Source organism: Salvelinus alpinus, chromosome 11 (genome assembly GCF_045679555.1).
Source record: "Salvelinus alpinus chromosome 11, SLU_Salpinus.1, whole genome shotgun sequence".
Classification (NCBI taxonomy): Eukaryota; Metazoa; Chordata; class Actinopteri; order Salmoniformes; family Salmonidae; genus Salvelinus; species Salvelinus alpinus.
Window position 1 is genome coordinate 16,057,083 of NC_092096.1, and position 12,004 is coordinate 16,069,086.

At 44.2% G+C, this 12,004-nt stretch overlaps 1 protein-coding gene across 1 annotated transcript in view; it reads right to left on the reverse strand.

Annotated features, from left to right (window-relative positions):
• The window catches only part of wnt5b (wingless-type MMTV integration site family, member 5b), a 194,659-nt gene that overhangs the window by 181,698 nt on the left and 957 nt on the right, over positions 1 to 12,004 (reverse strand). The window lies entirely within an intron of this gene.

Below are 12,004 nucleotides of genomic sequence, written 5' to 3' on the forward strand. Positions count from 1 at the left end.
TGGCCAATTACCTCCTCTAGCTCTCTGCAGCTCTCTGAGACATTAATGACACCAATTAAGGCCCTGCAGTAAGGGTCTGGGCCATGGGGTCAGACACACACACGCACACACACACACACACACACACACACACACACACACACACACACACACACACACACACACACACACACACACACACACACACACACACACACACACACACACACACACTCGTACATATGTGTGTGTCCCAGCCCTCCCCACCATCCTTCCCAGGCCGTTCACAGCTTGGTTTTCACACGGCAGTCCAAACACACAGACATGCTGTCAAACACACATCTGAGCCACATTCAACCCACATCGGCTACAGATCCATAACAACACTTCACCGTGTATGAAGCAACACTATCAAAGGGTGTGAGGGTGTGTACACTAGTCCAGTACCGCCATATTCTCCATGACTCTGTAGATCAGGGCCTCTAGCTGACAGAGAGACAGACGGAGAGAGAGAGAGAGAGACGGAGAGAGAGAGAGAGACAGAGAGAGACAGACGGAGAGAGAGAGACGGAGAGAGAGAGAGAGAGAGAGACAGACGGAGAGAGAGAGAGAGACAGACGGAGAGAGAGAGAGAGAGAGAGACGGAGAGAGAGAGAGAGAGAGAGAGAGAGAGAGACAGACAGACGGAGAGAGCGAGAGAGCGAGAGAGCGAGAGACAGACAGACAGACAGACAGACAGACAGACAGACAGACAGACAGACAGACAGACAGACAGACAGACAGACAGACAGACAGACAGACAGACAGAGAGAGAGAGAGAGAGAGACAGACAGACAGACAGACAGACAGACAGACAGACAGACAGACAGACAGACAGACAGACAGGCAGACAGACAGACAGAGACACTATCCAACCAAAAGCACAGAGACCCAAATAAGCCTTCATTACTGTGAGACTTTAAAACTCTATAAACGTACACTCAGATCCAAAAAAACACAGTACAACAGCAAGCAGCTGACACTAATTGAGGAGTCCATAAACTCAAACAACTTCTGGCAAAATTGGAAAAAACTAAAAAAATCACAAGAGGAATTAGCGATACAAAATGGTGACATATGGACAACCCATTTTAAAACACTCTACAACACCATTCAAATGGACACAAACGCAGAACAACGCCAAATTCATCAGAAGTTGAATGGATTAGAAAAAGCTATAAAGGACAATCAAAATCCACTGGAATCCCCAATTACTGACCAGGAGCTCTATAAGAAACTTCAGGCTCTCAAATTTAAAAAGGCATGCGGACCTGATGGCATCCTAAATGAGATGCTCAAACTCACTAGTGCAACATTTCAATTGGCTATATTAAAACTGTTTAATTTGATCCTGAGTGTAGGTTATTTCCCTGACATCTGGAATCAAGGACTCATAACCCCAATATTTAAAAACGGAGACAAATTTGACCCTAACAATTAGAGGCATTTGTGTGAACAGTAACCTGGGGAAGGTTTTCTGTAGTATTATAAATGTAAGAGTTCTAAACTTCCTTAATAAGCACAATGTCTTGAGTAAAAGCCAAATTGGATTTATACCAAAACATCGCACAACTGATCATATTTACACCCTACACACCTTGATAGATAAACATGTACACCAAAATAATACCAAAATATACGCTTGGCTTTATCGACTTCCAAAAAGCATTTGATTCTATTTGGCATACAGGACGGTTCTACAGAGTTATTGAAAGTGGTGTAGGGGGTAAAACATATGACATAATTAAATCAATGTATACTGGCAATACGTGCAGCATTAAAATTGGCAAGAAAATAACAGAATTCTTTAACCAGGGGCGGGGCCTTCGTCAGGGTTGTAATCTGAGCCCTGCACTCTTCAATATTTACATCAACGATTTGGCCACTATTCTAGAAAAATCCTCAGCCCCTGGTGTTAGTCTCCACAATTCAGAGGTTAAATGCCTACTCTTCGCAGATGACCTATGCCTGCTGTCACCCACAGCACATGGCCTACAACAGAACCTGGACCTGGGCCCTAGCAGTAAACCCCAAAAAGACTAAAATAATGATTCTCCAGAGAAGATCCAGATCTCAGGGAATTAGACCAAAGTTCTCAATTGGTACAAAATATATAGAGTACTGCACACACTACAATTACTTAGGTTTAAAAATAAGCTCAACTGGACACCTTAATGAGGCAGTGATTGAACTGAGAGAGAAAGCACGCAGGGCATTCTACGCCATTAAAAAACAAATTCAAATTGAAATACCTATTAAAAATTGGCTAAAACTAATTGAATATGTCATTGAACCAATTGCACTTTATGGCAGCGAGGTGTGGGGTCCACTTGCAAAACAAGATTTCATCAAATGGGACAAACACCCCATTGAAATCCTGCATGCAGAGTTCTGTAAGATTATCCTACATGTCCAGAGGAAAACTACAAACAATGCATGCAGGGCAGATTTAGGCCAATATCCACTGATAAATAAAACTCAAAAAAGAGCACTTAAGTTTTGGAAACATCTCAAATACAGTGACCCCCTCATATCATTACCAAGTCCTGCAATACCAAGAGCTGAGCAAAGACAAGAGTCCCCTCATCCAGCTGGTCCTGGGGCTGAGTTCACAAACCTGTTCTACTAACACACTGAAGCCTCAGGACCAGAACATCCAATCAATCAGAATAAACCAAATTACAACACAGTCAGAACAGAACTACATTACCTACTGGGAAACACAAGCACCAAGCTAAATGTAGTGCTATCTGGACCCAAATCAACAGTGCACCGTGGCAAACTATTTGACCATGGTTACTGATCAAAACCTTAGAGAAACCTTGACAAAGTACAGGCTCAGCGAGCACAGCCTTGCCATTGAGAAGGGTAGACACAGGAAAACCTGGCCCCCTGTAGAGGAAAGGCTGTGCAACCACTGCACAACAGCAGAACCTGAGACGGAGCTGCATTTCCTGACAAAATGTGAAAATATAAAACAATTAGAGAGTGTCATTTCCCCAAATTTGAAACCCTTATTAAAAGGTTTCAAAGACCTCTCTGATGAGAATAGGCTACCCGTCCTGTTGGGGGAGGACACAGAGAGCTGTGGGTTGGCAGCGCACTACATTGCTGCCTGCCATAAGTTGAGGGACAGTGTCTGACAGACCAATCAACCTGCACATGTCCTCTACTGTATGTTTATTGTTATTGTTGAATGTATGGTTATTTTGACCCCTGGTTATTGTTGTTACTGTTGTCCCGTTGACAATTTTGATTCTCATTTTATTACACAGTGTGTGGTTTCCTCTCTAGTTCAGCTAGTGAGCTGCGTTGGTCCTCAGTGTGTGGTTTGAATCGGGCTCACACACACCGCTGTTGGAGCTTGTTGGGAGGCTGTAGAGGAGTTGTAGGGGGGGAATCTTCAGATCTGTGGCTGAGTTCACACATCTCTTTCCTCCCTGTCTCATTAACAGCTGTCTGGCTGGAGCAGACCAATACAGCTGTGTTTACTGTCAGTCTCCAACCCCCCCACACAGACACACTCCGCATAAATGTAGAAGCTACTGGACTGTCTTCCTCTGGCAAATGAGGAAGAGGTTGCAGGACTTAAGACAATTGATTCAAATATTCAAGCTCTTGAAATAATCATTATTACAGTAGAATCAGGTGTGTTAGCGCTGGTTGGGAACAAAAGCCTGCACAGTGCTCCCCAGGTTTCTCCCTGTAATGTAGTCAAAACAGATGAGGGTGGAGTAGTCCTCTCCTGCCTCTGGTCTGCTGCCAGAAGCTTCCGTTCTGCTTTTAAGAGGTTCTGTCCAGTGTCCCACCACAGATCTGCCTCGGTTCAAAACTCTACTACACAAATAGAAGCTGATTGACTGATTGATGTTTACCTTCGGAACCTGCGGAACACCTACGGAACATTCCAGAACATTCCAGAACCGACTCAGTGCTGCTCTGCTCACCCACCTGACCCAGTCTGCTCCCTAGTGGGGGGTTGACAGATATAGGGCTGGGAGTGGGGGTGTGAACACACACAGAAACACACACACACACACACACACACACACACACACACACACACACACACACACACACACACACACACACACACACACACACACACACACAGAAACACACACACACACACACACACACACACAGTGAGAGCACCATAGTGGGCTACAAGCTGGAGCTGCACGGCAACAAAGACCCAGAGGTCCACGAACTGTCAGAGGGGACAGAGGGGGGTACGAGGGGGAGGGGGGTAAGAGGGGGTTTGGGGGGGTAAGAGGGGGTCTGGGGGGACAGAGGAGGGTACGAGGGGGTCCGAGGGGGACAGGGGTGTGGGCCCTCTCAGAGGAGAGTGTCTGGGAGGCTTGTGGTCTGGTCCCCCTACTCCAGTCTTTAAGGGGGAGGGGGGCATCAGCACTTTAAAGGGAAAGGAGAGAAGTGGTGGGGAAAGTACTCAACTGTCAAACTTGTGTAAAAGTAAAGATACCGCAATAGAAAATGACTCAGGGGAAAAGTCCCCCAAAAAAATACTACTTGAGTAAAAGTCTAAAAGTATTTGGTTTTAAATAAGTATCAAAAGTAAATGTAATTGCTAAAATATACTTATTATCATAAGTAAAAGTATAAATAATTTCAAAATCCTTATATGAAGCAAAGCAGATGCCACCATTTTGATTTTATATATTTTTTTACAGATAGCCAGGGTCACACTCCAACACTCAGACATAATTTACAAATGAAGCATGTGTGCTTATTGAGTCCGCCAGATCAGAGGCAGTAGGGATGACCAGGGATGTTCTCTTGATAAGTACTTGAATTTCACAATTTTCTTGTCCTGCGAAGCATTCAAAATGTAACGAGTACTTTTGGGTGTCAGTGAAAATGTATGGAGTAAAAAATAGATTATTTTCTTTAGGAATGTAGTGAAGTAAAAGTAAAAGTAGTCAAAATAGTAGTACAGATACCAAAAAAATTAACTACTTAAGTAGTACTTTAAAGTATTTGTACTTAAGTACTTTACACCATTGAAGAAGAGAGACGGGAGAGGAACTTCCCTTAATGTGACAGGTGTGACTGGGGGCTTGTGCTCTTCATTAGGGTTCATTCAGGTGCTTTGTGTGGTGTCTGGTCCCCTACCATCACACAACCTTTTAATAAGAACCATCACACAACCTTTAAATAAGAACCATCACACAACCTTTAAATGAGAACCATCACACAACCTTTAAATAAGAACCATCACGCAACCTTTTAATAAGAACCATCACACAACCTTTTAATAAGAACCATCACACAACCCCATTACTGAGAGGAGACATTGTGTGCTGAGAGGAGACATTACTGAGAGGAGACATTACTGTGAGGAGACATTACTGTGTGCTGAGAGGAGACATTACTGAGAGGAGACATTACTGAGAGGAGACATTACTGAGAGGAGACATTACTGAGAGGAGACATTACTGAGAGGAGACATTACTGAGAGGAGACATTACTGAGAGGAGACATTACTGTGTGCTGAGAGGAGACATTACTGAGAGGAGACATTACTGTGAGGAGACATTACTGTGTGCTGAGAGGAGACATTACTGAGAGGAGACAGCTATAGAGAGGTTATAGAGAGGTTTCCCAGAGCTACCTCTGCTACAGTTACTGAACACACACACACACACACACACACACACACACACACACACACACACACACACACACACACACACACACACACTTCTCATTCCCTACATCTACACACACAACTGCAGTTTCATTACATGAATCAATGTCTAAATCAACCCCCCTCCTTCTACATTCATCTACCATAACACACACACACACACACACACACACACACACACACACACACACACACACACACACACACACACACACACACACACACACACACACACACACACACACACACACACACACACAGTGACAGCGTAAATCAAATGTCCTAACGTGACTGACCACGCAACCACACTGCACCCTGTGGCCTCAATGACATCAGTCCATAACCGATATCCAACGGGTCAGAAATGACTCCCACTCCACAAACCCCCCCTTGAATACCAGAGGTCCGGTCACATCAAACCTGTCATCCCAACATGACCTGGAATCAGTCCAGACTAGACCACTTAACTGGTAATGGGGGGGGGGGGGTGGTGAAGGAGAGGAGGATAGAAAGAGAGGAGAAGAGGAGAGAAGAGAACTAGCGAAGGAGAGAGGGAGAGGAGAGGAAACGGAGAGAAGTGAAAGAGTGAAGGAGGGAGAGGAAAAGAGAAGGAGAGATGGAGAGAAGAGAAAGATAGGAGAGAATGAGAGAGGAGAGAGGGAGAGAGAAGAGAAAGAGAGGAGAGAGAGAGAAGGAAAGAGAGAGAGAGAATGAGAGAAGGAGAGAGAGAAAGAGAGAGTGAAGGAGAGAACGAAGGAAAGAGAGAGAGAGAAGGAGAGAAGGAGAGAAAGGGAAGAGAATGAGAGAATGAGAGAGGGAGAGAGAAGAGAAAGAGAGGAGAGAGAGAGAAGGAAAGAGAGAGAGAGAATGAGAGAAGGCGAGAGAGAAAGAGAGAGTGAAGGAGAGAAAGAAGGAAAGAGAGAGAGAGAAGGAGAGAAAGGGAAGAGAAGGAGAGAGACATTAACAAGGACAGAACGACACCAGATATATATATACGGTTCTCAACTGCCAATCTCTGCTCTGGAGACATGCACTTGTGAACACACACACACACACCCTCTCTCTCTCTCTGAGGGCTGTGTGTGTAAACTAAGGTCCTGAAGGTTAAGAGGGTGGCCTCTCTTGTTCAAGGTGCAGGTTTTGAAAATGCTGGGCTCTGATTGGCTGCTGGGGGGGGGGGGGGATTTGGGAATTCAACCCAGGATCCTCTGTGACAGGGTTGTAACCCCTCTCTGCTCCTAACAATGGGACTCACCACAATGGGGTCTGGGTCTCATATAGCGTCTGAGTGTGTGTGTGTGTGTGTGTGTGTGTGTGTGTGTGTGTGTGTGTGTGTGTGTGTGTGTGTGTGTGTGTGTGTGTGTGTGTGTGTGTGTGTGTGTGTGTGTGTGTGTGTGTGTGTGTGGTGTTTGTACGCAGATGGAGCACAGTGTGAGAGAGTAGTACAGGGTCAGACCTCCTTACCACCGCAGGTGGTACATGTTCAAACCATGGGGATCGATGTGTGTGTGTGTGTGTGTGTCTGTCTGTGTGTGAGAAGTGGTGTAAAATGTGTTATATGATATCCAACAGTATGGCTCAGTAAATGGTTACCCCTAGCGATATATATATCTTTTAGGTTCGGTCCAGTTTGGTCCGGTCCGGTCTGGTCCGGTCCAGTTTGGTCTGGTCCGGGCCAGTTTGGTCTGGTGCGGTCCTGGTCAGCTTGTTTTTTCTAATGTAGAGGATTGCCGTGTCCGTCAGTGTTGTAGACCTGCCGGTCTGTAGAAAGTTCTGATTGATAATTCCATTGGAATCCCTGATATATAACAAACACACAGACTACAGTGTGGGATGGAGGATATGCAGCCAACCAATCTTTTTCAGTTATGTGAATATTTTATTTCACAATGTAATTAAATGTCTTTGCCTTCAGAAGACAATTCTCAGCCCTTTCTGTTGACGGAACTCATCCCTTATCTTCATGGAGTCAGAGAAACATTTTAATAGACCTTATTAATATACAAATTGCATAGTCTTATCACGGGTCTTATGTGAGGTACATATATAATATGCATATATGACAAATATTACTTAATTACGTATGTGTGTGTGTGTGTGTGTGTGTGTGTGTGTGTGTGTGTGTGTGTGTGTGTGTGTGTGTGTGTGTGTGTGTGTGTGTGTGTGTGTGTGTGTGTGTGTGTGTGTGTGTGTGTGTGTGTGTGTGTGTGTGTGTGTGTGCATGTCACAGAGTCCGCAGCACTTAGGGAGCCAACCAAGGCCCTATTTACAAACTCACCGAGTCCTCATTGACCCCATTGACATTTTCCTAAGAGGCGTCTCTATAACTGCCCTGAGGGGCTCTGCAGTCATACTAAGATATTTGAACTGTTTTCTGAGTGTGTACTGAGAACACACTGAGAACACACTGGGAACACACTGGGAACACACTGGGAACACACTGTGGGAACACACTGGGAACACACTGAGAACACACTGGGAACACACTGGGAACACACTGAGAACACACTGAGAACACACTGAGAACACACTGGGAACACACTGGGAACACACTGAGAACACACTGAGAACACACTGAGAACACACTGAGAACACACTGGGAACACACTGAGAACACGCTGAGAACACGCTGAGAACACACTGGGAACACACTGGGAACACACTGAGAACACACTGAGAACACACTGAGAACACACTGAGAACACACTGAGAACACACTGAGAACACACTGAGAACACACTGAGAACACACTGAGAACACACTGGGAACACACTGGGAACACACTGAGAACACACTGAGAACACACTGAGAACACACTGAAAACACACTGAGAACACACTGAGAACACACTGAGAACACACTGAGAACACACTGGGAACACACTGAGAACACACTGGGAACACACTGAGAACACACTGAGAACACACGGAGAACACACTGAGAACACACTGAGAACACACTGAGAACACACTGAGAACACACTGGGAACACACTGAGAACACACTGAGAACACACTGGGAACACACTGAGAACACACTGGGAACACACTGAGAACACACTGAGAACACACTGAGAACACACTGGGAACACACTGGGAACACACTGGGAACACACTGAGAACACACTGAGAACACACTGGGAACACACTGGGAACACACTGAGAACACACTGAGAACACACTGGGAACACACTGGGAACACACTGGGAACACACTGAGAACACACTGGGAACACACTGGGAACACACTGGGAACACACTGAGAACACACTGGGAACACACTGGGAACACACTGAGAACACACTGAGAACACACTGGGAACACACTGGGAACACACTGGGAACACACTGGGAACACACTGAGAACACACTGAGAACACACTGAGAACACACTGGGAACACACTGGGAACACACTGAGAACACACTGAGAACACACTGGGAACACACTGAGAACACACTGGGAACACACTGGGAACACACTGAGAACACACTGGGAACACACTGAGAACACACTGGGAACACACTGGGAACACACTGGGAACACACTGGGAGGGGGACGTCCACAGTCGTCCTCTCTGACACTACTACGATAATACTCATCCATCTGTCCCCGAAGACAAACTACGATCCAACAGAGTCCTCAACTATTCTCTAAGTATGAACTTCTTGACAGGCACCCGTTTTAACCAGTCTGGTTATTCACTGACACGTTGGGTAAAAGACACCATGTCTTTCCTAACGCACATTGTTTTAACCATTTTGTGAGTATATTCCTTGCGGGAAGTTTACATTAGTTAATAACACTAAAGAAGAAAGGCTCTAGTAGGATTTCGCCTAATGTTGGAAATGTTGACAGCATGGTCCTCTCAGCTCTCTGCTATCTGAGACCAAAATCTACTCTGAGGTAATATAGACAGCCTCAGGTCTACTCTGAGGTAATATAGAGACAGCCTCAGGTCTACTCTGAGGTAATATAGACAGCCTCAGGTCTACTCTGAGGTAATATAGACAGCCTCAGGTCTAATCTGAGGTAATATAGACAGCCTCAGGTCTACTCTGAGGTAATATAGAGACAGCCTCAGGTCTACTCTGAGGTAATATAGAGACAGCCTCAGGTCTACTCTGAGGTAATATAGAGACAGCCTCAGGTCTAATCTGAGGTAATATAGACAGCCTCAGGTCTACTCTGAGGTAATATAGAGACAGCCTCAGGTCTACTCTGAGGTAATATAGAGACAGCCTCAGGTCTAATCTGAGGTAATATAGAGACAGCCTCAGGTCTAATCTGAGGTAATATAGACAGCCTCAGGTCTACTCTGAGGTAATATAGAGACAGCCTCAGGTCTACTCTGAGGTAATATAGACAGCCTCATGTCTACTCTGAGGTAATATATAGACAGCCTCAGGTCTACTCTGAGGTAATATAGACAGCCTCAGGTCTACTCTGAGGTAATAGAGACAGCCTCAGGTCTACTCTGAGGTAATAGAGACAGCATCAGGTCTACTCTGAGGTAATATAGAGACAGCCTCAGGTCTACTCTGAGGTAATATAGAGACAGCCTCAGGTCTACTCTGAGGTAATATAGACACAGCCTCAGGTCTACTCTGAGGTAATATAGACACAGCCTCAGGTCTACTCTGAGGTAATATAGAGACAGCCTCAGGTCTACTCTGAGGTAATATAGAGACAGCCTCAGGTCTACTCTGAGGTAATATAGAGACAGCCTCAGGTCTACTCTGAGGTAATATAGACAGCCTCAGGTCTACTCTGAGGTAATATAGAGACAGCCTCAGGTCTACTCTGAGGTAATATAGAGACAGCCTCAGGTCTACTCTGAGGTAATATAGAGACAGCCTCAGGTCTACTCTGAGGTAATATAGACAGCCTCATGTCTACTCTGAGGTAATATAGGGACAGCCTCAGGTCCACTTCCTCTACTCACTAGAATCTGATGGTTAATTATATTGTCCGTTGGATGACATCAAGATATGAGTCAGGCGTGATAAGAGAGGAGATTAAACTTAATTAAACTTCAGAAATTAAATTAGCTCATATTCTGATCACTTCTGGCTATGAAAGTGAAATTTCCTTCATATAATTTAACAGAGACGTGAGTGAAATATCAAAGCACACAGTCCGTTTCCGTTTCCGTTGTAAATTAAAATGTAAAAGATGGATAAGTAATTACCCAATAATTACTACAGTGCTGCAAATTCCTATAACGGGAAAATAGACCTACTCAAGTTGGATAGAAACTATATATTGTACTCATCAACTTCATGTGATTTCATTCAGATTATTGATAAGATTGTTTTTCATTAACACAAAGGCTAATAATTATATTGGCAACATTCTATAACATCAAACCTGATAATCGTAGTTTGTGTGTTTTGGTTTAAACCCGTTATGACAGTGTTAGACTGGTGTGAACAACTACAGCGGGAATAGCGCAGTTACTGTGTCTGGCGCACACGGGCCTGTAATGCGTTCTGATCCCGTAGGCCTAAAACAACATTAAAATAATTTAAACAACTATAGAAGATGACAGTGTAAATACATTAGAATATAATAGGATATAACAGACCACCAACTCTTCTGCGTGAACTCCACAGCAGACCATATTAGCGGTCTAAATCAATTTAGTGACACGTCAGATAACTTGAATGACTGAAATTAGCTGTCGCTGATACAGCCGCTTACAAAGCATTTCAACAATTTCATGGATTCATTAATTTGTCTAACTAAACTATAAGCGACCTAAATGTCAGAGGTCAAACTCGACCACTAACTAATTAGACCCATTGACCTAAAATGAAAATGACCTAAACCCTCACTTACAAGAAAATTAAAATGAACAAAGTAATTCAATCTTCAGCCTAATAATGAAGATTGCATAATTTAAAACGAGAAAAAAATAGGCATATATACCCAAGCAAGTTTTTCTACACGTCGGAAAGTAAATGATTCCAACCTAAAATCCAGTTTTCTTGAACACATATAGTCTCCATTTTGACCACAGCCACGGAGGTAATTTAGAACAGTTCGCCGGGTTTACAGATACAGGCCCACAGCACGTACACAAACTCCACATTCAGCAAGGAGTTTAATTAACCCCAAAGCTGTGTCAAATAAAAATAACTGTATCAAAACGTCAACTCTGCGACTCTCGGGGAAGCTATTTTGAAAACTTCTATAAGTGAAATGAGGCGTGCACAATAGGGAGTTTATTCTGATACAAAAGCGCATTAAATCCCTAGTTGAAAAGTAACCATAAACATTCATTACAGTCCGTGGCCCGATATAAAATAATGTGTCCTTAC